The following is a 12,418-nucleotide window of genomic DNA, read 5'->3' on the forward strand; positions in this document are numbered from 1 at the left end:
GCCCCTGTGTGCCCCTGGGGGGACGGTAGAAAAGTTTCCTTTGTCAAGCAGGATGAATACCTTGTCATGACAATACTCGGGTTTGGTATTATCCTACCCTGACCAAAATCCCGCGAGTTCCTATAAATACCAAAGCACGATTGCTTCCTGGGGCACAACCCCGGGACTTTCAAGGGCTCACACACTACTGTGCTGGCTAATTATACAGATTCCATTTCCTGTTATGAAGGAATGCATTACCTGCAGCAAAGGATGCAGAAAATATTGGGTGTGGGAGGCGCTAGGAGGAAGCAGAAAGCGGCCATGAATTCAAGCCCCAGCCCTGGGTTTATACCCACAATCCAGACCCATGCTGAGAGCCTAATCACTGGGGCCATTCTTTGGGCTGTTGTCCAATCAGTCCCTGAATAGCAAAACCCCACAATGCGGAGTATGAATTAGAGGGGGGGAATAAACGTGGGCGCAGACTTTTTTTGCAACAATACCTAACTGGGCCTTTCAGCCAGGACAACTCACGGACAAAAGCACGGCGGAAATTGAAGTAACTTTTGGAGGCCCTCATCAGTAAGAGCTGGCTTGATGAGGGTAGCGCTGGCTTCTTTTTTGTGTGGACTGGATCAATTATTCACTGAGGGGGGAGAGGTGGAGGAAAAAAAAGTCTTAAAAATCCAACATTTGTGTTTCACTGGCCTTGGAAATCATGGCTGTTCGCTGAATAAAACCAAATATTTTTGTCTCCTCCTCCTTCTTTCCTTGGCGGGTGCTGCAGTGATTTAGGGGGTGGCTGGTGGAGTGCTTGCATTCCTCACCCTTCCCCCCGGCGCCCAAAGAAGAGAATAGCTTCTTGAGCTATAGAGATGTCAGGTCCATGTTTTAAAATTTAGCTTTGTTTACCCAACAGAATGGAATTCATTACTGCGCAAAAGCGGTTCAATTTTCTGACCTTTTTTATTCAAAATGTTGGAAGTAGCAAAAAGCTCATTTGAAGGTCACAGGTTTATGTATCTATTCTCTTAAGTGTTTTAGAAATTCATATGGAGGACACTAAAGGTGGAATATGTGAAAACATACTGTTCATTGTTTACCCTAACCTTGCCATGATTATTAGATAAATGAGGGAAGCAAAATGGCATTAAAAGCCATTGTTAACAGTGATTTTTTTTTCCCCCTGAAGACTGTTCATTTTTGCCCCTGATCTGCAAAGGTCATTTGCTAATTCTTTTCACTGAGTAGTTTATATAACTTCTGCATTTCAAGTCTATAAAAAGCTTTTGCAGACTTTTCATACTGTAAGTAGTAATTTGTTTCATTACTGTTTGAATTTTTATATGTAATTCCTATGGACATTTTGCTGATATTGTCAGGCTTAAAAGCTGAGAGGCTTTTCAGTTTTTTCTATTTTTTTTTAAGGCCAGATTCATGCTATCTAGATAATTTGAAATTAGTGGAATCAATCAGTCGGCGATTTAAAAGCCAAACTTTGCGGCGAAAGATATTTGGAGTAAAATTATTTTATTTTTCTACATCCACATCTGATTTGAAAGGCCTTTTCAGCCAGTTATCCAAAGCCAATATTTAACTGTTACTTATTCCCCTAATTTCTGTCCTTTGTCAGGGGAACTTTCCTCGCTAGATCTTGTTGCTCCGTTCCGCGCTAATTGCGGCTTACATTATATAAATGGCTTTGTAAAGAAAACTATAACCCCCAGCCTCGAAAGTTGCATGTTTCTATTTGCTCAAACTTGATGCACTTATTTTGAGAGGGTCATTTCGAGGAAAGCTGTGTAGGCACTGAGAATGTCTTGTATAATAAGCTTAAACAGAACCTTTTGTCCGTCCTCGTCTTCTCAGGCCCGAAAATTAGGCCTCCTTTTTCTGGCGGGGGGCTGAAGTGGTTCATTACCGCAGCCTCCTCCGGCAGGCCTTGGCCCAGCCATTCCCAGTACTCGAGCTCTGTAACTTCCTTAGAAAGGACGAAGGAAAACATGGCACACAAAGGTCTTGTTAGCACTTCCTATGTGAAATTAGCAGCTTTCTAAAAGGTACAACTCCAATTACCTCACATTGTGGGGACGCGCACAAACCCAACAATGAGCCCAGTCTTGCAAGTGACATGCTGTCTCTCTGGAGTTACTTCCCTAATTAGGGATGACGAAGCCCCATTCTGGCGAGTGCATCTATTTACAGTGGGCCACAATGCCTTAACTCGAGCATCCTCCTGAAAGGCCAGTGTTAAAAAACACAAGTGCTCTTTTGGCGGAGCCGTCCGTGGGGAAGCGCCGCATTCCTCGCGGCTACACCCTGCCGAAAAGGGTGGCCGCTTTCACCCGCATTGTTCACACTTCAGGATTCATTTGGGACAATAAAGCTCCTGCCCCGTGAGCGCTGGGAATTACAGTGGACAATGGCCAGGCTTTCTTAACGGGGTCTAATGATGGAAAAAAAGAAAAATATTTATTGCTTTTGACAGTTTCACAAGGGGCAAAAATCCTTGTCGTGGCTTTAAGTTTCCACAGCTGTTGGAGGAAGGGTGGTCATATGGACTAAAACAGTTCAGCTCCTTTGTTAAGAGGCTGAGCACAAGGGCCAAGCTGTGAAATTAAAGATTAAGTTCGTTAAGGTAAGGTAATTGTGCTTGCACCCTTGTTGATACAGGTGTGTACAGGCAAGGCCTGGCTCAACAGACCTATTTATTTACCTCCTGGCTCCTTACCTTTATGAGGCAAATCACCTCACTAGGGTGAGGTGCTGGAAATGTATCTTGTTTGCAAAGCCTGGGACGGGGCTGGTGACGCACAGCCTGAGTTCACCAGGGCCCCATCAAGAGGGGGAGGAGGGCGGAAAACATTTGGGGGCACCACCAGACATACCTTTGCCCAGAGGAGACACCCACCCTGCCTTAGGGCTGGGGCACATGTCAGCTTCTTTCCTAAGAGGAGAAATGTCTTGAAACACCAGTGGTGCTGCGGTGAGGGAGGTGAAATTATTAATTCCCTGGTAGCTTATTTGGCATGAAAGTGTTACTGATTATTAGTTTGCTGCTGCTAAGTGTTTGGATTCTTTGCTATTATTGTGTTATTTGTATTGTTAACAGTTCACAAGTTCAACAGTTTCAACTAAATTGCACTGTAATATTAGGGTTCCAGTATGAAATTACTGCAGTTAATAATAAAATAAGACCTTTGTGTAGGTATATAGATAGCTTCCCAAATTCATTAAAATAAAGCCCTCGTGAATTAACGCAAACATTCTGCTGGGGTTGTGCTGTTTTGGATCAGCAGATCAATTATCTATTGTGCTATTTTGGTGACAAAGTAGGATGATAATTTTGAATTATTAAAAATGCTGCAAAACAGTTATTTCATCAAAATAAACATAAATCAGGGTCTTGCACAAAGGAGCCTGGTAGTTCACTTTCGCCGGTTCCCTTCCTCTCGCCCAGCAGTCGCCCAGCCCAACGTCCCGCCCGGACTGCTGCAAGCATATCCAAGCCTGTGCTCCAGAGCCAGCTGAGGAGCAGAATCATTTCCATACCTGGTGCTTAAAAACCGTGCCTTTAGGGCCTCCTCTGTGAGAAAGAGCAGCTTTATTCACTGCTGTTTCCCCTGCAACGACGCTGCAGTCCTCCCTCTGTGAGTTGCACGGTGCCAAGTGGTTTGTGATAGCGCACTGAGGTTAGGACACGCGTCATCTCTCTGATACACATTCTGCCCCAGATATTGTGCAGGTCAGTGTCAACAAGTGGGCATCAAAAAATACCTCAGCCTGGTTGCTGTGCTTCCCAGGATAGGCCTGAGTGCAGAATTAAATCTTCTGTCCCACTCTGCTTTGGCAAGGCAAGAGCTCCTATCCCTTTTGGGGAAAAATATATGGAAATTACTTACGACAGAAATTCCTCAAAGACAGCATCTTTTCTGCAAAGCCATGGAGATGTCTGTATAAAGAGGCACATGAAAAGGACCAAGTTCCTTCTCCTTCAAGCTAATGACACATTAGGCCCAATCCTGCTCACATTAAAAAATCAGTTCCATTATTTCCTGCCTGCTTTAATGTGTTTTCCCCATATAGGTGCCTAAGGAAGCAGATAGTAGTTCAGGTTAAATATGTGCTGAGATACAGATATGCTAAATATTAGCAACCTCGCTCTTTTACATTCGCTTGTACACAAATTCTCTCCTTCTGGAGAATATAAATGACATATCGGTGATTTTAGAAAGCGAAGGCGTTCAAGTAACCTTCATACACCTTCTTTAAAATTAAGGATTTAGCTTTACTCCTGTGGCATAGATAATGAATTTTCTTTGCCGGATGAAAAAGAAAACCTGTCATATAGGTGGAATATATAGCCTGTTACAGCTAACACAACATTTCATCATTTGAACCACTTGATAATTACAAAGAGAGTTGCAGGCAGCTTCTGAACTCTTCTTAAATCTCACTTTATATTTTGGTCCTAGTGAGAGCAATCATTGTAAGGTTCTTTTTGTTAAGGTAAAATGATTTTGATTCTTCTTTTTTTAAAAATTTGTATATGGTTTTCTACAAAGATCTGGTTGCTCTTAAAATAAGTTAAACAATTTTCAGCTAGGAGAAAAGTAATTTGAGAAAAAGTTCATTTAAAAAAACTCTTTAAAATATAAACCTTCATCCTTTTTCATTTTAATTTTTTACAGGCTGTTGCAAAATACATGTAAAACATAACTGAACAGTTCATGAGATAATCTGCCTACAAATCATTAAATTAAATAAGCTTCATTTTTCTTGCATGTAGACATACCTGAGAAAATATAAGAGCTTACAATAGTTATTAAATAAAGCACAGCCTAATAAAAATTTGTTTTGTTGAGTTTGGTGAAAGGAAGTGAAGAAAAATGGTACTTTAGCTATGTTTTTCCATCTATGTTTGCATGTACTATACTATATGTGAAAAATAGTGTCTCTCAGGTGGAGAGCAGAGTTTCTTGTATTCAAGAGGACTTTTCTCCCTGCAACAGCTCACATGTTGCTTGTGGGAATGTTCACTCTCTACCATGTGCATATGCACACGGTGTCGTGGGCATCAAAGAACAATGTAACACATTAATGTGGACATCAGTGAACATAACAGAGTGTGTGTACATTATTACAATGTCTGTGCAGATGCACGCATATACACTGATTTGAATACTTTGGCAAATTCTTATTATTTGAAATATATCATATTGTGGATTGTTCATTACAACCTTTCCTGGGTCGCATAGAAGTATAACAAATCAGTAAGAAGTAAAAAATTACTTTACTTTGCGAAATTACTTTCTATAATGCTGTTTTCATTTCTTCTGCTTTGACACCTTGCTGCTATAAAAATAGTGAAAAATTTTTAGGAACCCTTGCCAAATCTTTTATCTTAGTAATCATGCACTGATTTTTCACCTGTAATTAATGGTTACTGTCTTCCACTCATTTTGTGATTGATCAGCTCTTCTTGGGGAGTGATTTTTCCCTCCAAGCTATATATCCAAGTTGCTCAGTACCTGTGCTTTTCTAAACCGACCATAAGTGAAATACAGCTCACAGAGTAGTTTCTGCCTCTTCTCTGAAGGATAAAACTACACAGCAGCAGTTGGGTACTAGGCAGGTCTCAGGCCTATGAGACAATTTCAATGTGAATCCAGGATGTTGGGTTTTTTTCATTTACATGCCAGGTGGTTTTGACTAACCAATATATAGTGAATGTTGTTAGGAAAATGATGAGATTGCATTTCCCTGTGTCCTCTACAGTATGTCCTAAAATTGTAATCTTACTCAGCTGCTGAGTCCACCTCCTGTTCTCTGTGGATTAGTTATTTAGCTTGGGTATTAAGTATATCAGAAAAGCTTAATCTAAGAGTCATAATATGTGTTTTAATATTGAAATTTGTCTTTGCAAAATCAAATTTTAATGTTCTAAAATATGTTCACCCCCTTTAACAGCTTGATTAGAAAATGTTTTGCAGGGAGAATAGATCACAGGAGAATAGGACAGATTCAGTACATGGTTTTCACATAACAGGTTGTTCTGTCCTGCTGGAAGTAAAATGCTCAGAGCATTTTTTATTGTTATGAAATATTTTTTTAAAGGTTTAGGCCAGCATTTTTGAAGAATCTTGTATGGGCTAGAAAGGATGTCACAAAGCATCCATGCTCTTTTTGGCAAGTGAAATTAGCTTTGCTCAAGCTCTATAGCTGCTGGTAGAAAAATCAGCAAACATAGACTCCCGTGCAAGTTATTTCTTTCAAAACTAATGTTACAACTTTTTTTGTAAATTAGCAGAAATTCTTGTGGGCATCAACTGAGAAATGCAGTCAGCTTGTGCACAGAGACATTTTGGCCATCTGGAATGTCCTTTTGTGAAATCCCCTAGGAACTCCAGGATAAGCACAGGTAGGCAGCTGAGTGGACTACTGACAATTCTTTTACAAACAATAAAAGAGATTTAAGTGAGCTTGGAGGTTACATGCCAACTTGATCACAAAAGTGTGGAGAAGCCCTTTCTGGCCTACTTATTTGATTTCAAAATTATTTGTAATGGTTTCCTTCTACACAATGTACAAATTGTCACAAACAGTAGAACTTGCTGGTTGCATTTCCTGTCATTGCACAACTATTCCCTCCATCAGATCAAAACTATTTCTGCCTCCATGGTGTGTGTCTACTCTGCAGGGCTACAAACTTCAAACCAAAGAGCTCAGGTACAGCACAGGATTGAGCTGAGGAGCACGGTGATCTTGCCCACAGGGGACTTTGACCTCCTTGCTGGAGCTAAGCCAGCACGCTGCTCCACAGCACTGCAGTCTCCAGTGCAGAGTTAACCTTAGCCAAAGAGCCATCATGGAGCCAGGAATTAGACAGTCATCTCTTGGAGAAGCTCTGTTGTCTATTCTTTTGCCTGTTTTTCTACACTTCATGACATTTATCTTCTGTGGTTTTCAGGTCCATTCTGAGGAGGTTTGTGACTTCAATTCTTTAAGTAAGGCAGTGCAGAGCTCGGATGCTGTCATTCATCAAGTGGGATCTGCTATCTCAAAATCAGTATTATCAAATTATTATTTTAAATAGACCCTGAAAAATATCTGTGTTTTTAGTATAGTGATTATTTCTGAGAATAAAATTATGATAATTGAATTTTCTGAAGAGTCTCAGCACTTCTGATACACTCTTGCGTCATGTTGTTCCTCCTTTTTCTTGCCTTTTTATGAAGAGCTGAAATGTGGAAAATAATGATGGTCAAAAGGGGTTGAAAGGCTACTTGAATGAAGACAGAGGCCAGGGGCACTGTTTCAAAAGTAGGAGACAAAACATCAGATGATACTTATGGTCCAAAGCAGAGGAAACAAGTCAAGAGAACTGTATACTGTATGACATTAGACAAGAGAGTGAATTCAGACAAAATAAGGGGAAGAAAAATCTATGGAGAAATGCCGGCGAATATGCATTTTAGACAAGGATGGTAAGGTTAAAGGGCAGACAAGGAGCCAAAGAAAAGAATACATCCATGATGCTGGTTGGAGTAAGGCAAAAGAAAATTGACTTAGGGGTTGACCAGTGTTTTTAAGAACACAATTGAGTCTAAGTACCTAAATAGCTTCACAGAAAGCAAGCAGATGACTTGTAATGGAAATCATATATGCACCCATATACCCTGATGAACCTGAGCTTTTGATCATAGCATTTACACAGATTTGAGTGAGGGTGGAGCAGAAAACATGGGTGAAAAAAGGTTACTCCAAGCAAGGTACATAACCAACTGAACAGAAAAAGGCTGATGCAAACTGAATGCTAAAGGTAACATATCTCTTTATGTTCAGAGCTTCCTACCAGCTTTTTTTTCCCACACCCTCTGCATTAATTTTACATCAGAGTGTCAGCATTCAAGTTTAATCTAAAACTTCATGTCTCCTAACTTCCAGCCCTGAGGATGTGCAATATTGTACCTGTAATACACAACCCTTTCACTCTTCAGTTCCACTGGTCTGAGTTTACTTAAAACATTCTTGAGCAGAGAGATGCCTTTGGTAGATCTGTGGGTGTAGCACAGAACTATTCATGCACTGCTCTTGGCGGAGCTGTAGTTCTGGGTTTCTTTTATTATTTCCAGTTAGAATAGCATCCTACAGACAGTGAGCAAACTCATTTTAAATTCTGCCATTTTCTTTTCACAGAATCTGATGAATCCTCACTTCCCCCACCTTTCCAGTTTTGTCCTGCTGCCATCATTGTGCTTGCTGTGGACCAAACACAGTGATTGACATGCAACAGTGGAGTGTACCTAATGACAAAAGTTTTAAGTCATGGCACAAACACTTGCCTCCACTTCTTTGAGATGTATGCCAGTGGTCGACCCATAAAGATTCTCTTTGTTAGCGAAATTGAACACTTAAGTAGGTCTTGGGGGAATCAGGGTATGGGCAAGAACATAGAAGTGTGACATGCCATAGTACGACCTTGAGGTTGGGAAGTAAGTGACATGTCTTTTGTGTCATAAAGATTCAGTTATTAATGTAATGATAATGTTCATGTTTTCTAGTTGCAGAAAATGTTGACTTCCTGTTCTCTCTGTAGGCCCTTGGTTCTCATGGCAACATCAGTGTGATTTTTGATTTCTCTCTCTCTCTCTCTCTCTCTCTCTCTCTTTTTTTCCTTCCTGATACATCATTTTGGGCTTGTGAGAGGAGTAAGAATTCAGGTAGGATAGTGTCTAGTGAGGCTCATGAAGTGTGATGGTGGAGGTGGTGTTAAAAGGTATTCCTTCTATTGTCATGGTGCCATTTCATTTACAATAAACCCTCCTGGTTTGTAGCCCAGTAGATGCTGGTAGGTGTTTGACATGACCATAACTATGGTTGTTGGATAACTTCCTGTTGAAAAAAAATCCTTTAAAACTATCACAAAAATCAGCAAAGAGATGATATTGCTAGCTAAAACTTAGTTCCCTGAGATTCAAGGAATACCTGAGGCACAGTAAAATCTATGGAAAATATAGATTAACTTCAATAAGGCCAGGATTTAGTACTATCAGTATCAAATTTCTACCCTAGTTATGGTCCTCCTTACAAATGTGCTTGACGTGTGGAGGAGGCTTTAAGAGAAGTTTCAGACAAGCTCTCCATCACCTGGATGGCTACAGATCAAAAACATGCCCTGCTCTGACTACACCATAGATTTCACAGTACCATCACAAGAGAGAGCTGTGTTTGGCATCTGCAGATTCAGCTGAGAGACTCCATCAGGTGGTGCTGAGCTGTGTTGTTAAAGAAAATGCCAGCCCTTCCCCAAGTCCCAGGAAGGAAAATTAATGCAAAGGGCAGAGCTACTCACAAACTGTTTTGCGGTTTTTTTCCTGAAAATATCAATAACTAAAAATCAAACAAACAAACAACAAAAAAACCCCCACACATACACAAACAAAACCATTTCAGCACTGAGCACTGCACATTCCTGAACGTCCTGATTTCCTGCATTTTAGCTCCCACCTAGCCGGGGCTCCCTTTTCACAGGAGCATTTTTCCCTGGATGTTTTCTACAGGCCTGATCCATTCCATTCAACAGAGAAAGGTAACTGTAGCCATAAACAACTACTTTATATTTTTAGCTGCTTTCTCAATCACCTTTTAGTAGGGTGGGTAAGTTACTGTCAAGTTTTTCTTCCTTAAACAAAATAATAAGTTTCCTGTATATCATGGGAAAAAAAAAGGCAAAAAATCAAACCTCAAATTTTTCAGTGTTCCCAGGGTGGGCTCTGCTATAGAAAGATTTTTCAAACATTTTAGAAATGCTTGAATTTAAAAGATAGGAAAAAACCTTTCCCCCTGTAAAATCTGATGTGGCATCTGTATCTGGATGTTAAGATTAACTTTGCATTATTGGTAAACTAGCATTAAAATACCCATAAATCAAATAATCTGACTCTCTGAGTCAATTGAGACTCTGTATAACAAGTCCAAACATGGTATTATGGCAAAAAAAAAAATCAAGTGAAATTGATGAATATCTTAAAGTATCAGAACTGAGTGCAAAAGTTCTTGGACCATAGGCAAGACATCTTTAAAATACCTCATTCCTTTGACTTCCTTCTAACCATCTGTCTTCATCACTGGGAGAACTGTCTTTTCTGACTTTGGTTACTAGAGCCCCAAACTTCCTGTTTCAGTGTCAGTGCTAATCTTTAAAGCCTAACCCTGGTGGCAATGCAAGCTGAAATTAATATTAGAGTTGTGTGGATCAGAACCTTTTTAAGAATTTTTCCTTTAACTTTGCCCACCAAAATCAACAAGAAAAGGCATTTTAGGAAACTGTGTACAGAAACTTCTATTAAAAACTGCTATTTGGATAGAAATCTAAAATCAGAATTTTTGTTCAAACTTCCATCTTAAGTTTGGCCTCTGTGTTAGAAAGGCTTTATAAGGCCTGGATTTATCTACTTTTTAGAGGATGGAAGCTTGCTTTCATTAATGTCATACATCATACCAGAGGAAAGGATAAAGACTAACATTGAAGAGGTAACCAACCATAAGCCTTAGTAAATCTCAGCTGCTAACATTTTTAATATCCCACCAAAACTAAGCAAACAAATAATATTTATGCATATGCACATATCTTTCTAATTGGGTGAAATGTATTGTTCTCTTCTTCAAATTGCCTGTGTGATTTGTTGGGGGTTTTTTTGCCCCTGGGCATTTTCCCCCAGCTTTCATACCTGCTCATACCATGTCGCTTGTCAGGTTTTGGAGTGTTTGACATTGCTGTTGCCATTATAAATTGAAAGATGGAACCATGGGCCAGATTGCTTTTATCTATTATCCAGTTTTGATCTTTCCATCTGCTCTTTGCCAAGTAATGTCAGCCATGATTATTTCTAACTTGCCAAAATTCTGAACAGCTTTTAAACAGGTGACATTTTCCTATAAAAAGACTCTACCACAAGCATGTTTCTTTTTCCAGCCCTAAATGTCACCTTTTCTCCCATAATTATAGTGGTCTAAGTGACACATTTCTGGACTACTGACAGTTTTAAAGATTTGCTGTTTGTGGGTATTGCAATTACTGTGCATTACCTTCTCCCTTCTGAGAGGAGTGAAATTATTTCCATAGAAGTTGCTGCCTTCACAGTTTTGCCTTTGCTTTTGCACAGCTGGCTCTAGACTAGATCTAGACTTGGAAGTTGCTGGGAATAACTTAGTGTCAGACAAATAAAGAACTTTGGATTAAGCCACTGTCACCACTTAGATGAAATCTTTCTTAAACTTTTTCCTTCTTGCCTGGAAGCATTTGAAAAAATATTGTACCCTGAGTAGACTTTGTGGACTAAAATTTTTGAGCCTAGGGTCACTTAGGAATGTCAACAACACCCTTGTTATAATTATTCTTTTGTGTGGGTACATCTCCTGCAAGTGTCTGTGCTATGTGAGTCAACCTTGTGTGATGATACTTATTTAGCCCATGGGCCAATGATGACACAGGCAGTCCATGTATTTCTGCTGGCATTCCACCTCTTCGTGTAGAGAAAGAGTAGGTGGAAAATTAAGTCAGTAAACCGTCTGCTGTCATTTACTTGGTCTGCCTTCTGCCTTCTATTTCACAGCACAAATAAAACACAGTGACCAACAAACATTACTGACCCAGACATCGTGCAATTTAAATGACGTGTACTGTAAAAAAATCTGATAGCTCCTTGTCTCATCACTTCTTTTGTTTCTAAATAAACCCCCAGGAGAGAGCAGAGACACAAACCAGATATTTATTTGTGGACTCTTCATCTTCCATTCTGTGTATCATAGCAAACCATTCCTAAGGGCAGACTTACTCAAGTCTTTTATGAATTGTAGAACTGGGATTCTCACTACTGTATTTGAACACTAGCCATGAATTTTAATATTTCAGATTTGAATAACAATATATATATCTGTTGGTCTGTACTAGAGATCTCTGGAACTAAAAGAAGAACTATACTATGAATTTATTTTAAAAATCAACTTCTTTATTGATTAATTCTGGACAATTTTTTTTATAATAGATGCACATTTACATCCAAAAATTACCTACAGATATTAGGAGCCTGAAATAGGAGTTTAAATAATGGAAAGAACAAGAGCAACAATAGACTTCACAGTCAGTTTCCTTTAAGTCCTTAGTATAGTCATGAAGTTAAGATACAAAAGCATTTGCAACAACAACATAGTGGGCAGAGAGTATAAAAGAGAGGCCATGAGGCCATTAAGGCAATTAAGAAAGATTAAGATTTCTTGTGGTGGAAAGACCCATTAATCAATAGGCCAGAATTCACAGCATGTTGCAGAATATACTTCACCTAAAAAAAGAGAACAAACAGGCTAAATATATCCCATACCAAAGGTCACAGAGTTCTCATTAATGAGAAATCATATTAATCCCTCAGATATT

The 12,418-nt window shown here is 39.5% G+C and overlaps 1 long non-coding RNA gene across 1 annotated transcript; it reads left to right on the forward strand.

Annotated features, from left to right (window-relative positions):
• The first annotated feature begins 1,812 nt into the window (after positions 1-1,812).
• On the forward strand, positions 1,813-7,144 carry LOC135297172 (uncharacterized). Its single transcript, XR_010359223.1, has 3 exons — positions 1,813-2,042; positions 6,290-6,403; positions 6,953-7,144. It is a non-coding gene; the product is annotated as an uncharacterized LOC135297172 (long non-coding RNA).
• The last annotated feature ends 5,274 nt before the right edge of the window (positions 7,145-12,418 follow it).

Source organism: Passer domesticus, chromosome 3, assembly GCF_036417665.1.
Source record: "Passer domesticus isolate bPasDom1 chromosome 3, bPasDom1.hap1, whole genome shotgun sequence".
NCBI lineage: Eukaryota > Metazoa > Chordata > Aves > Passeriformes > Passeridae > Passer > Passer domesticus.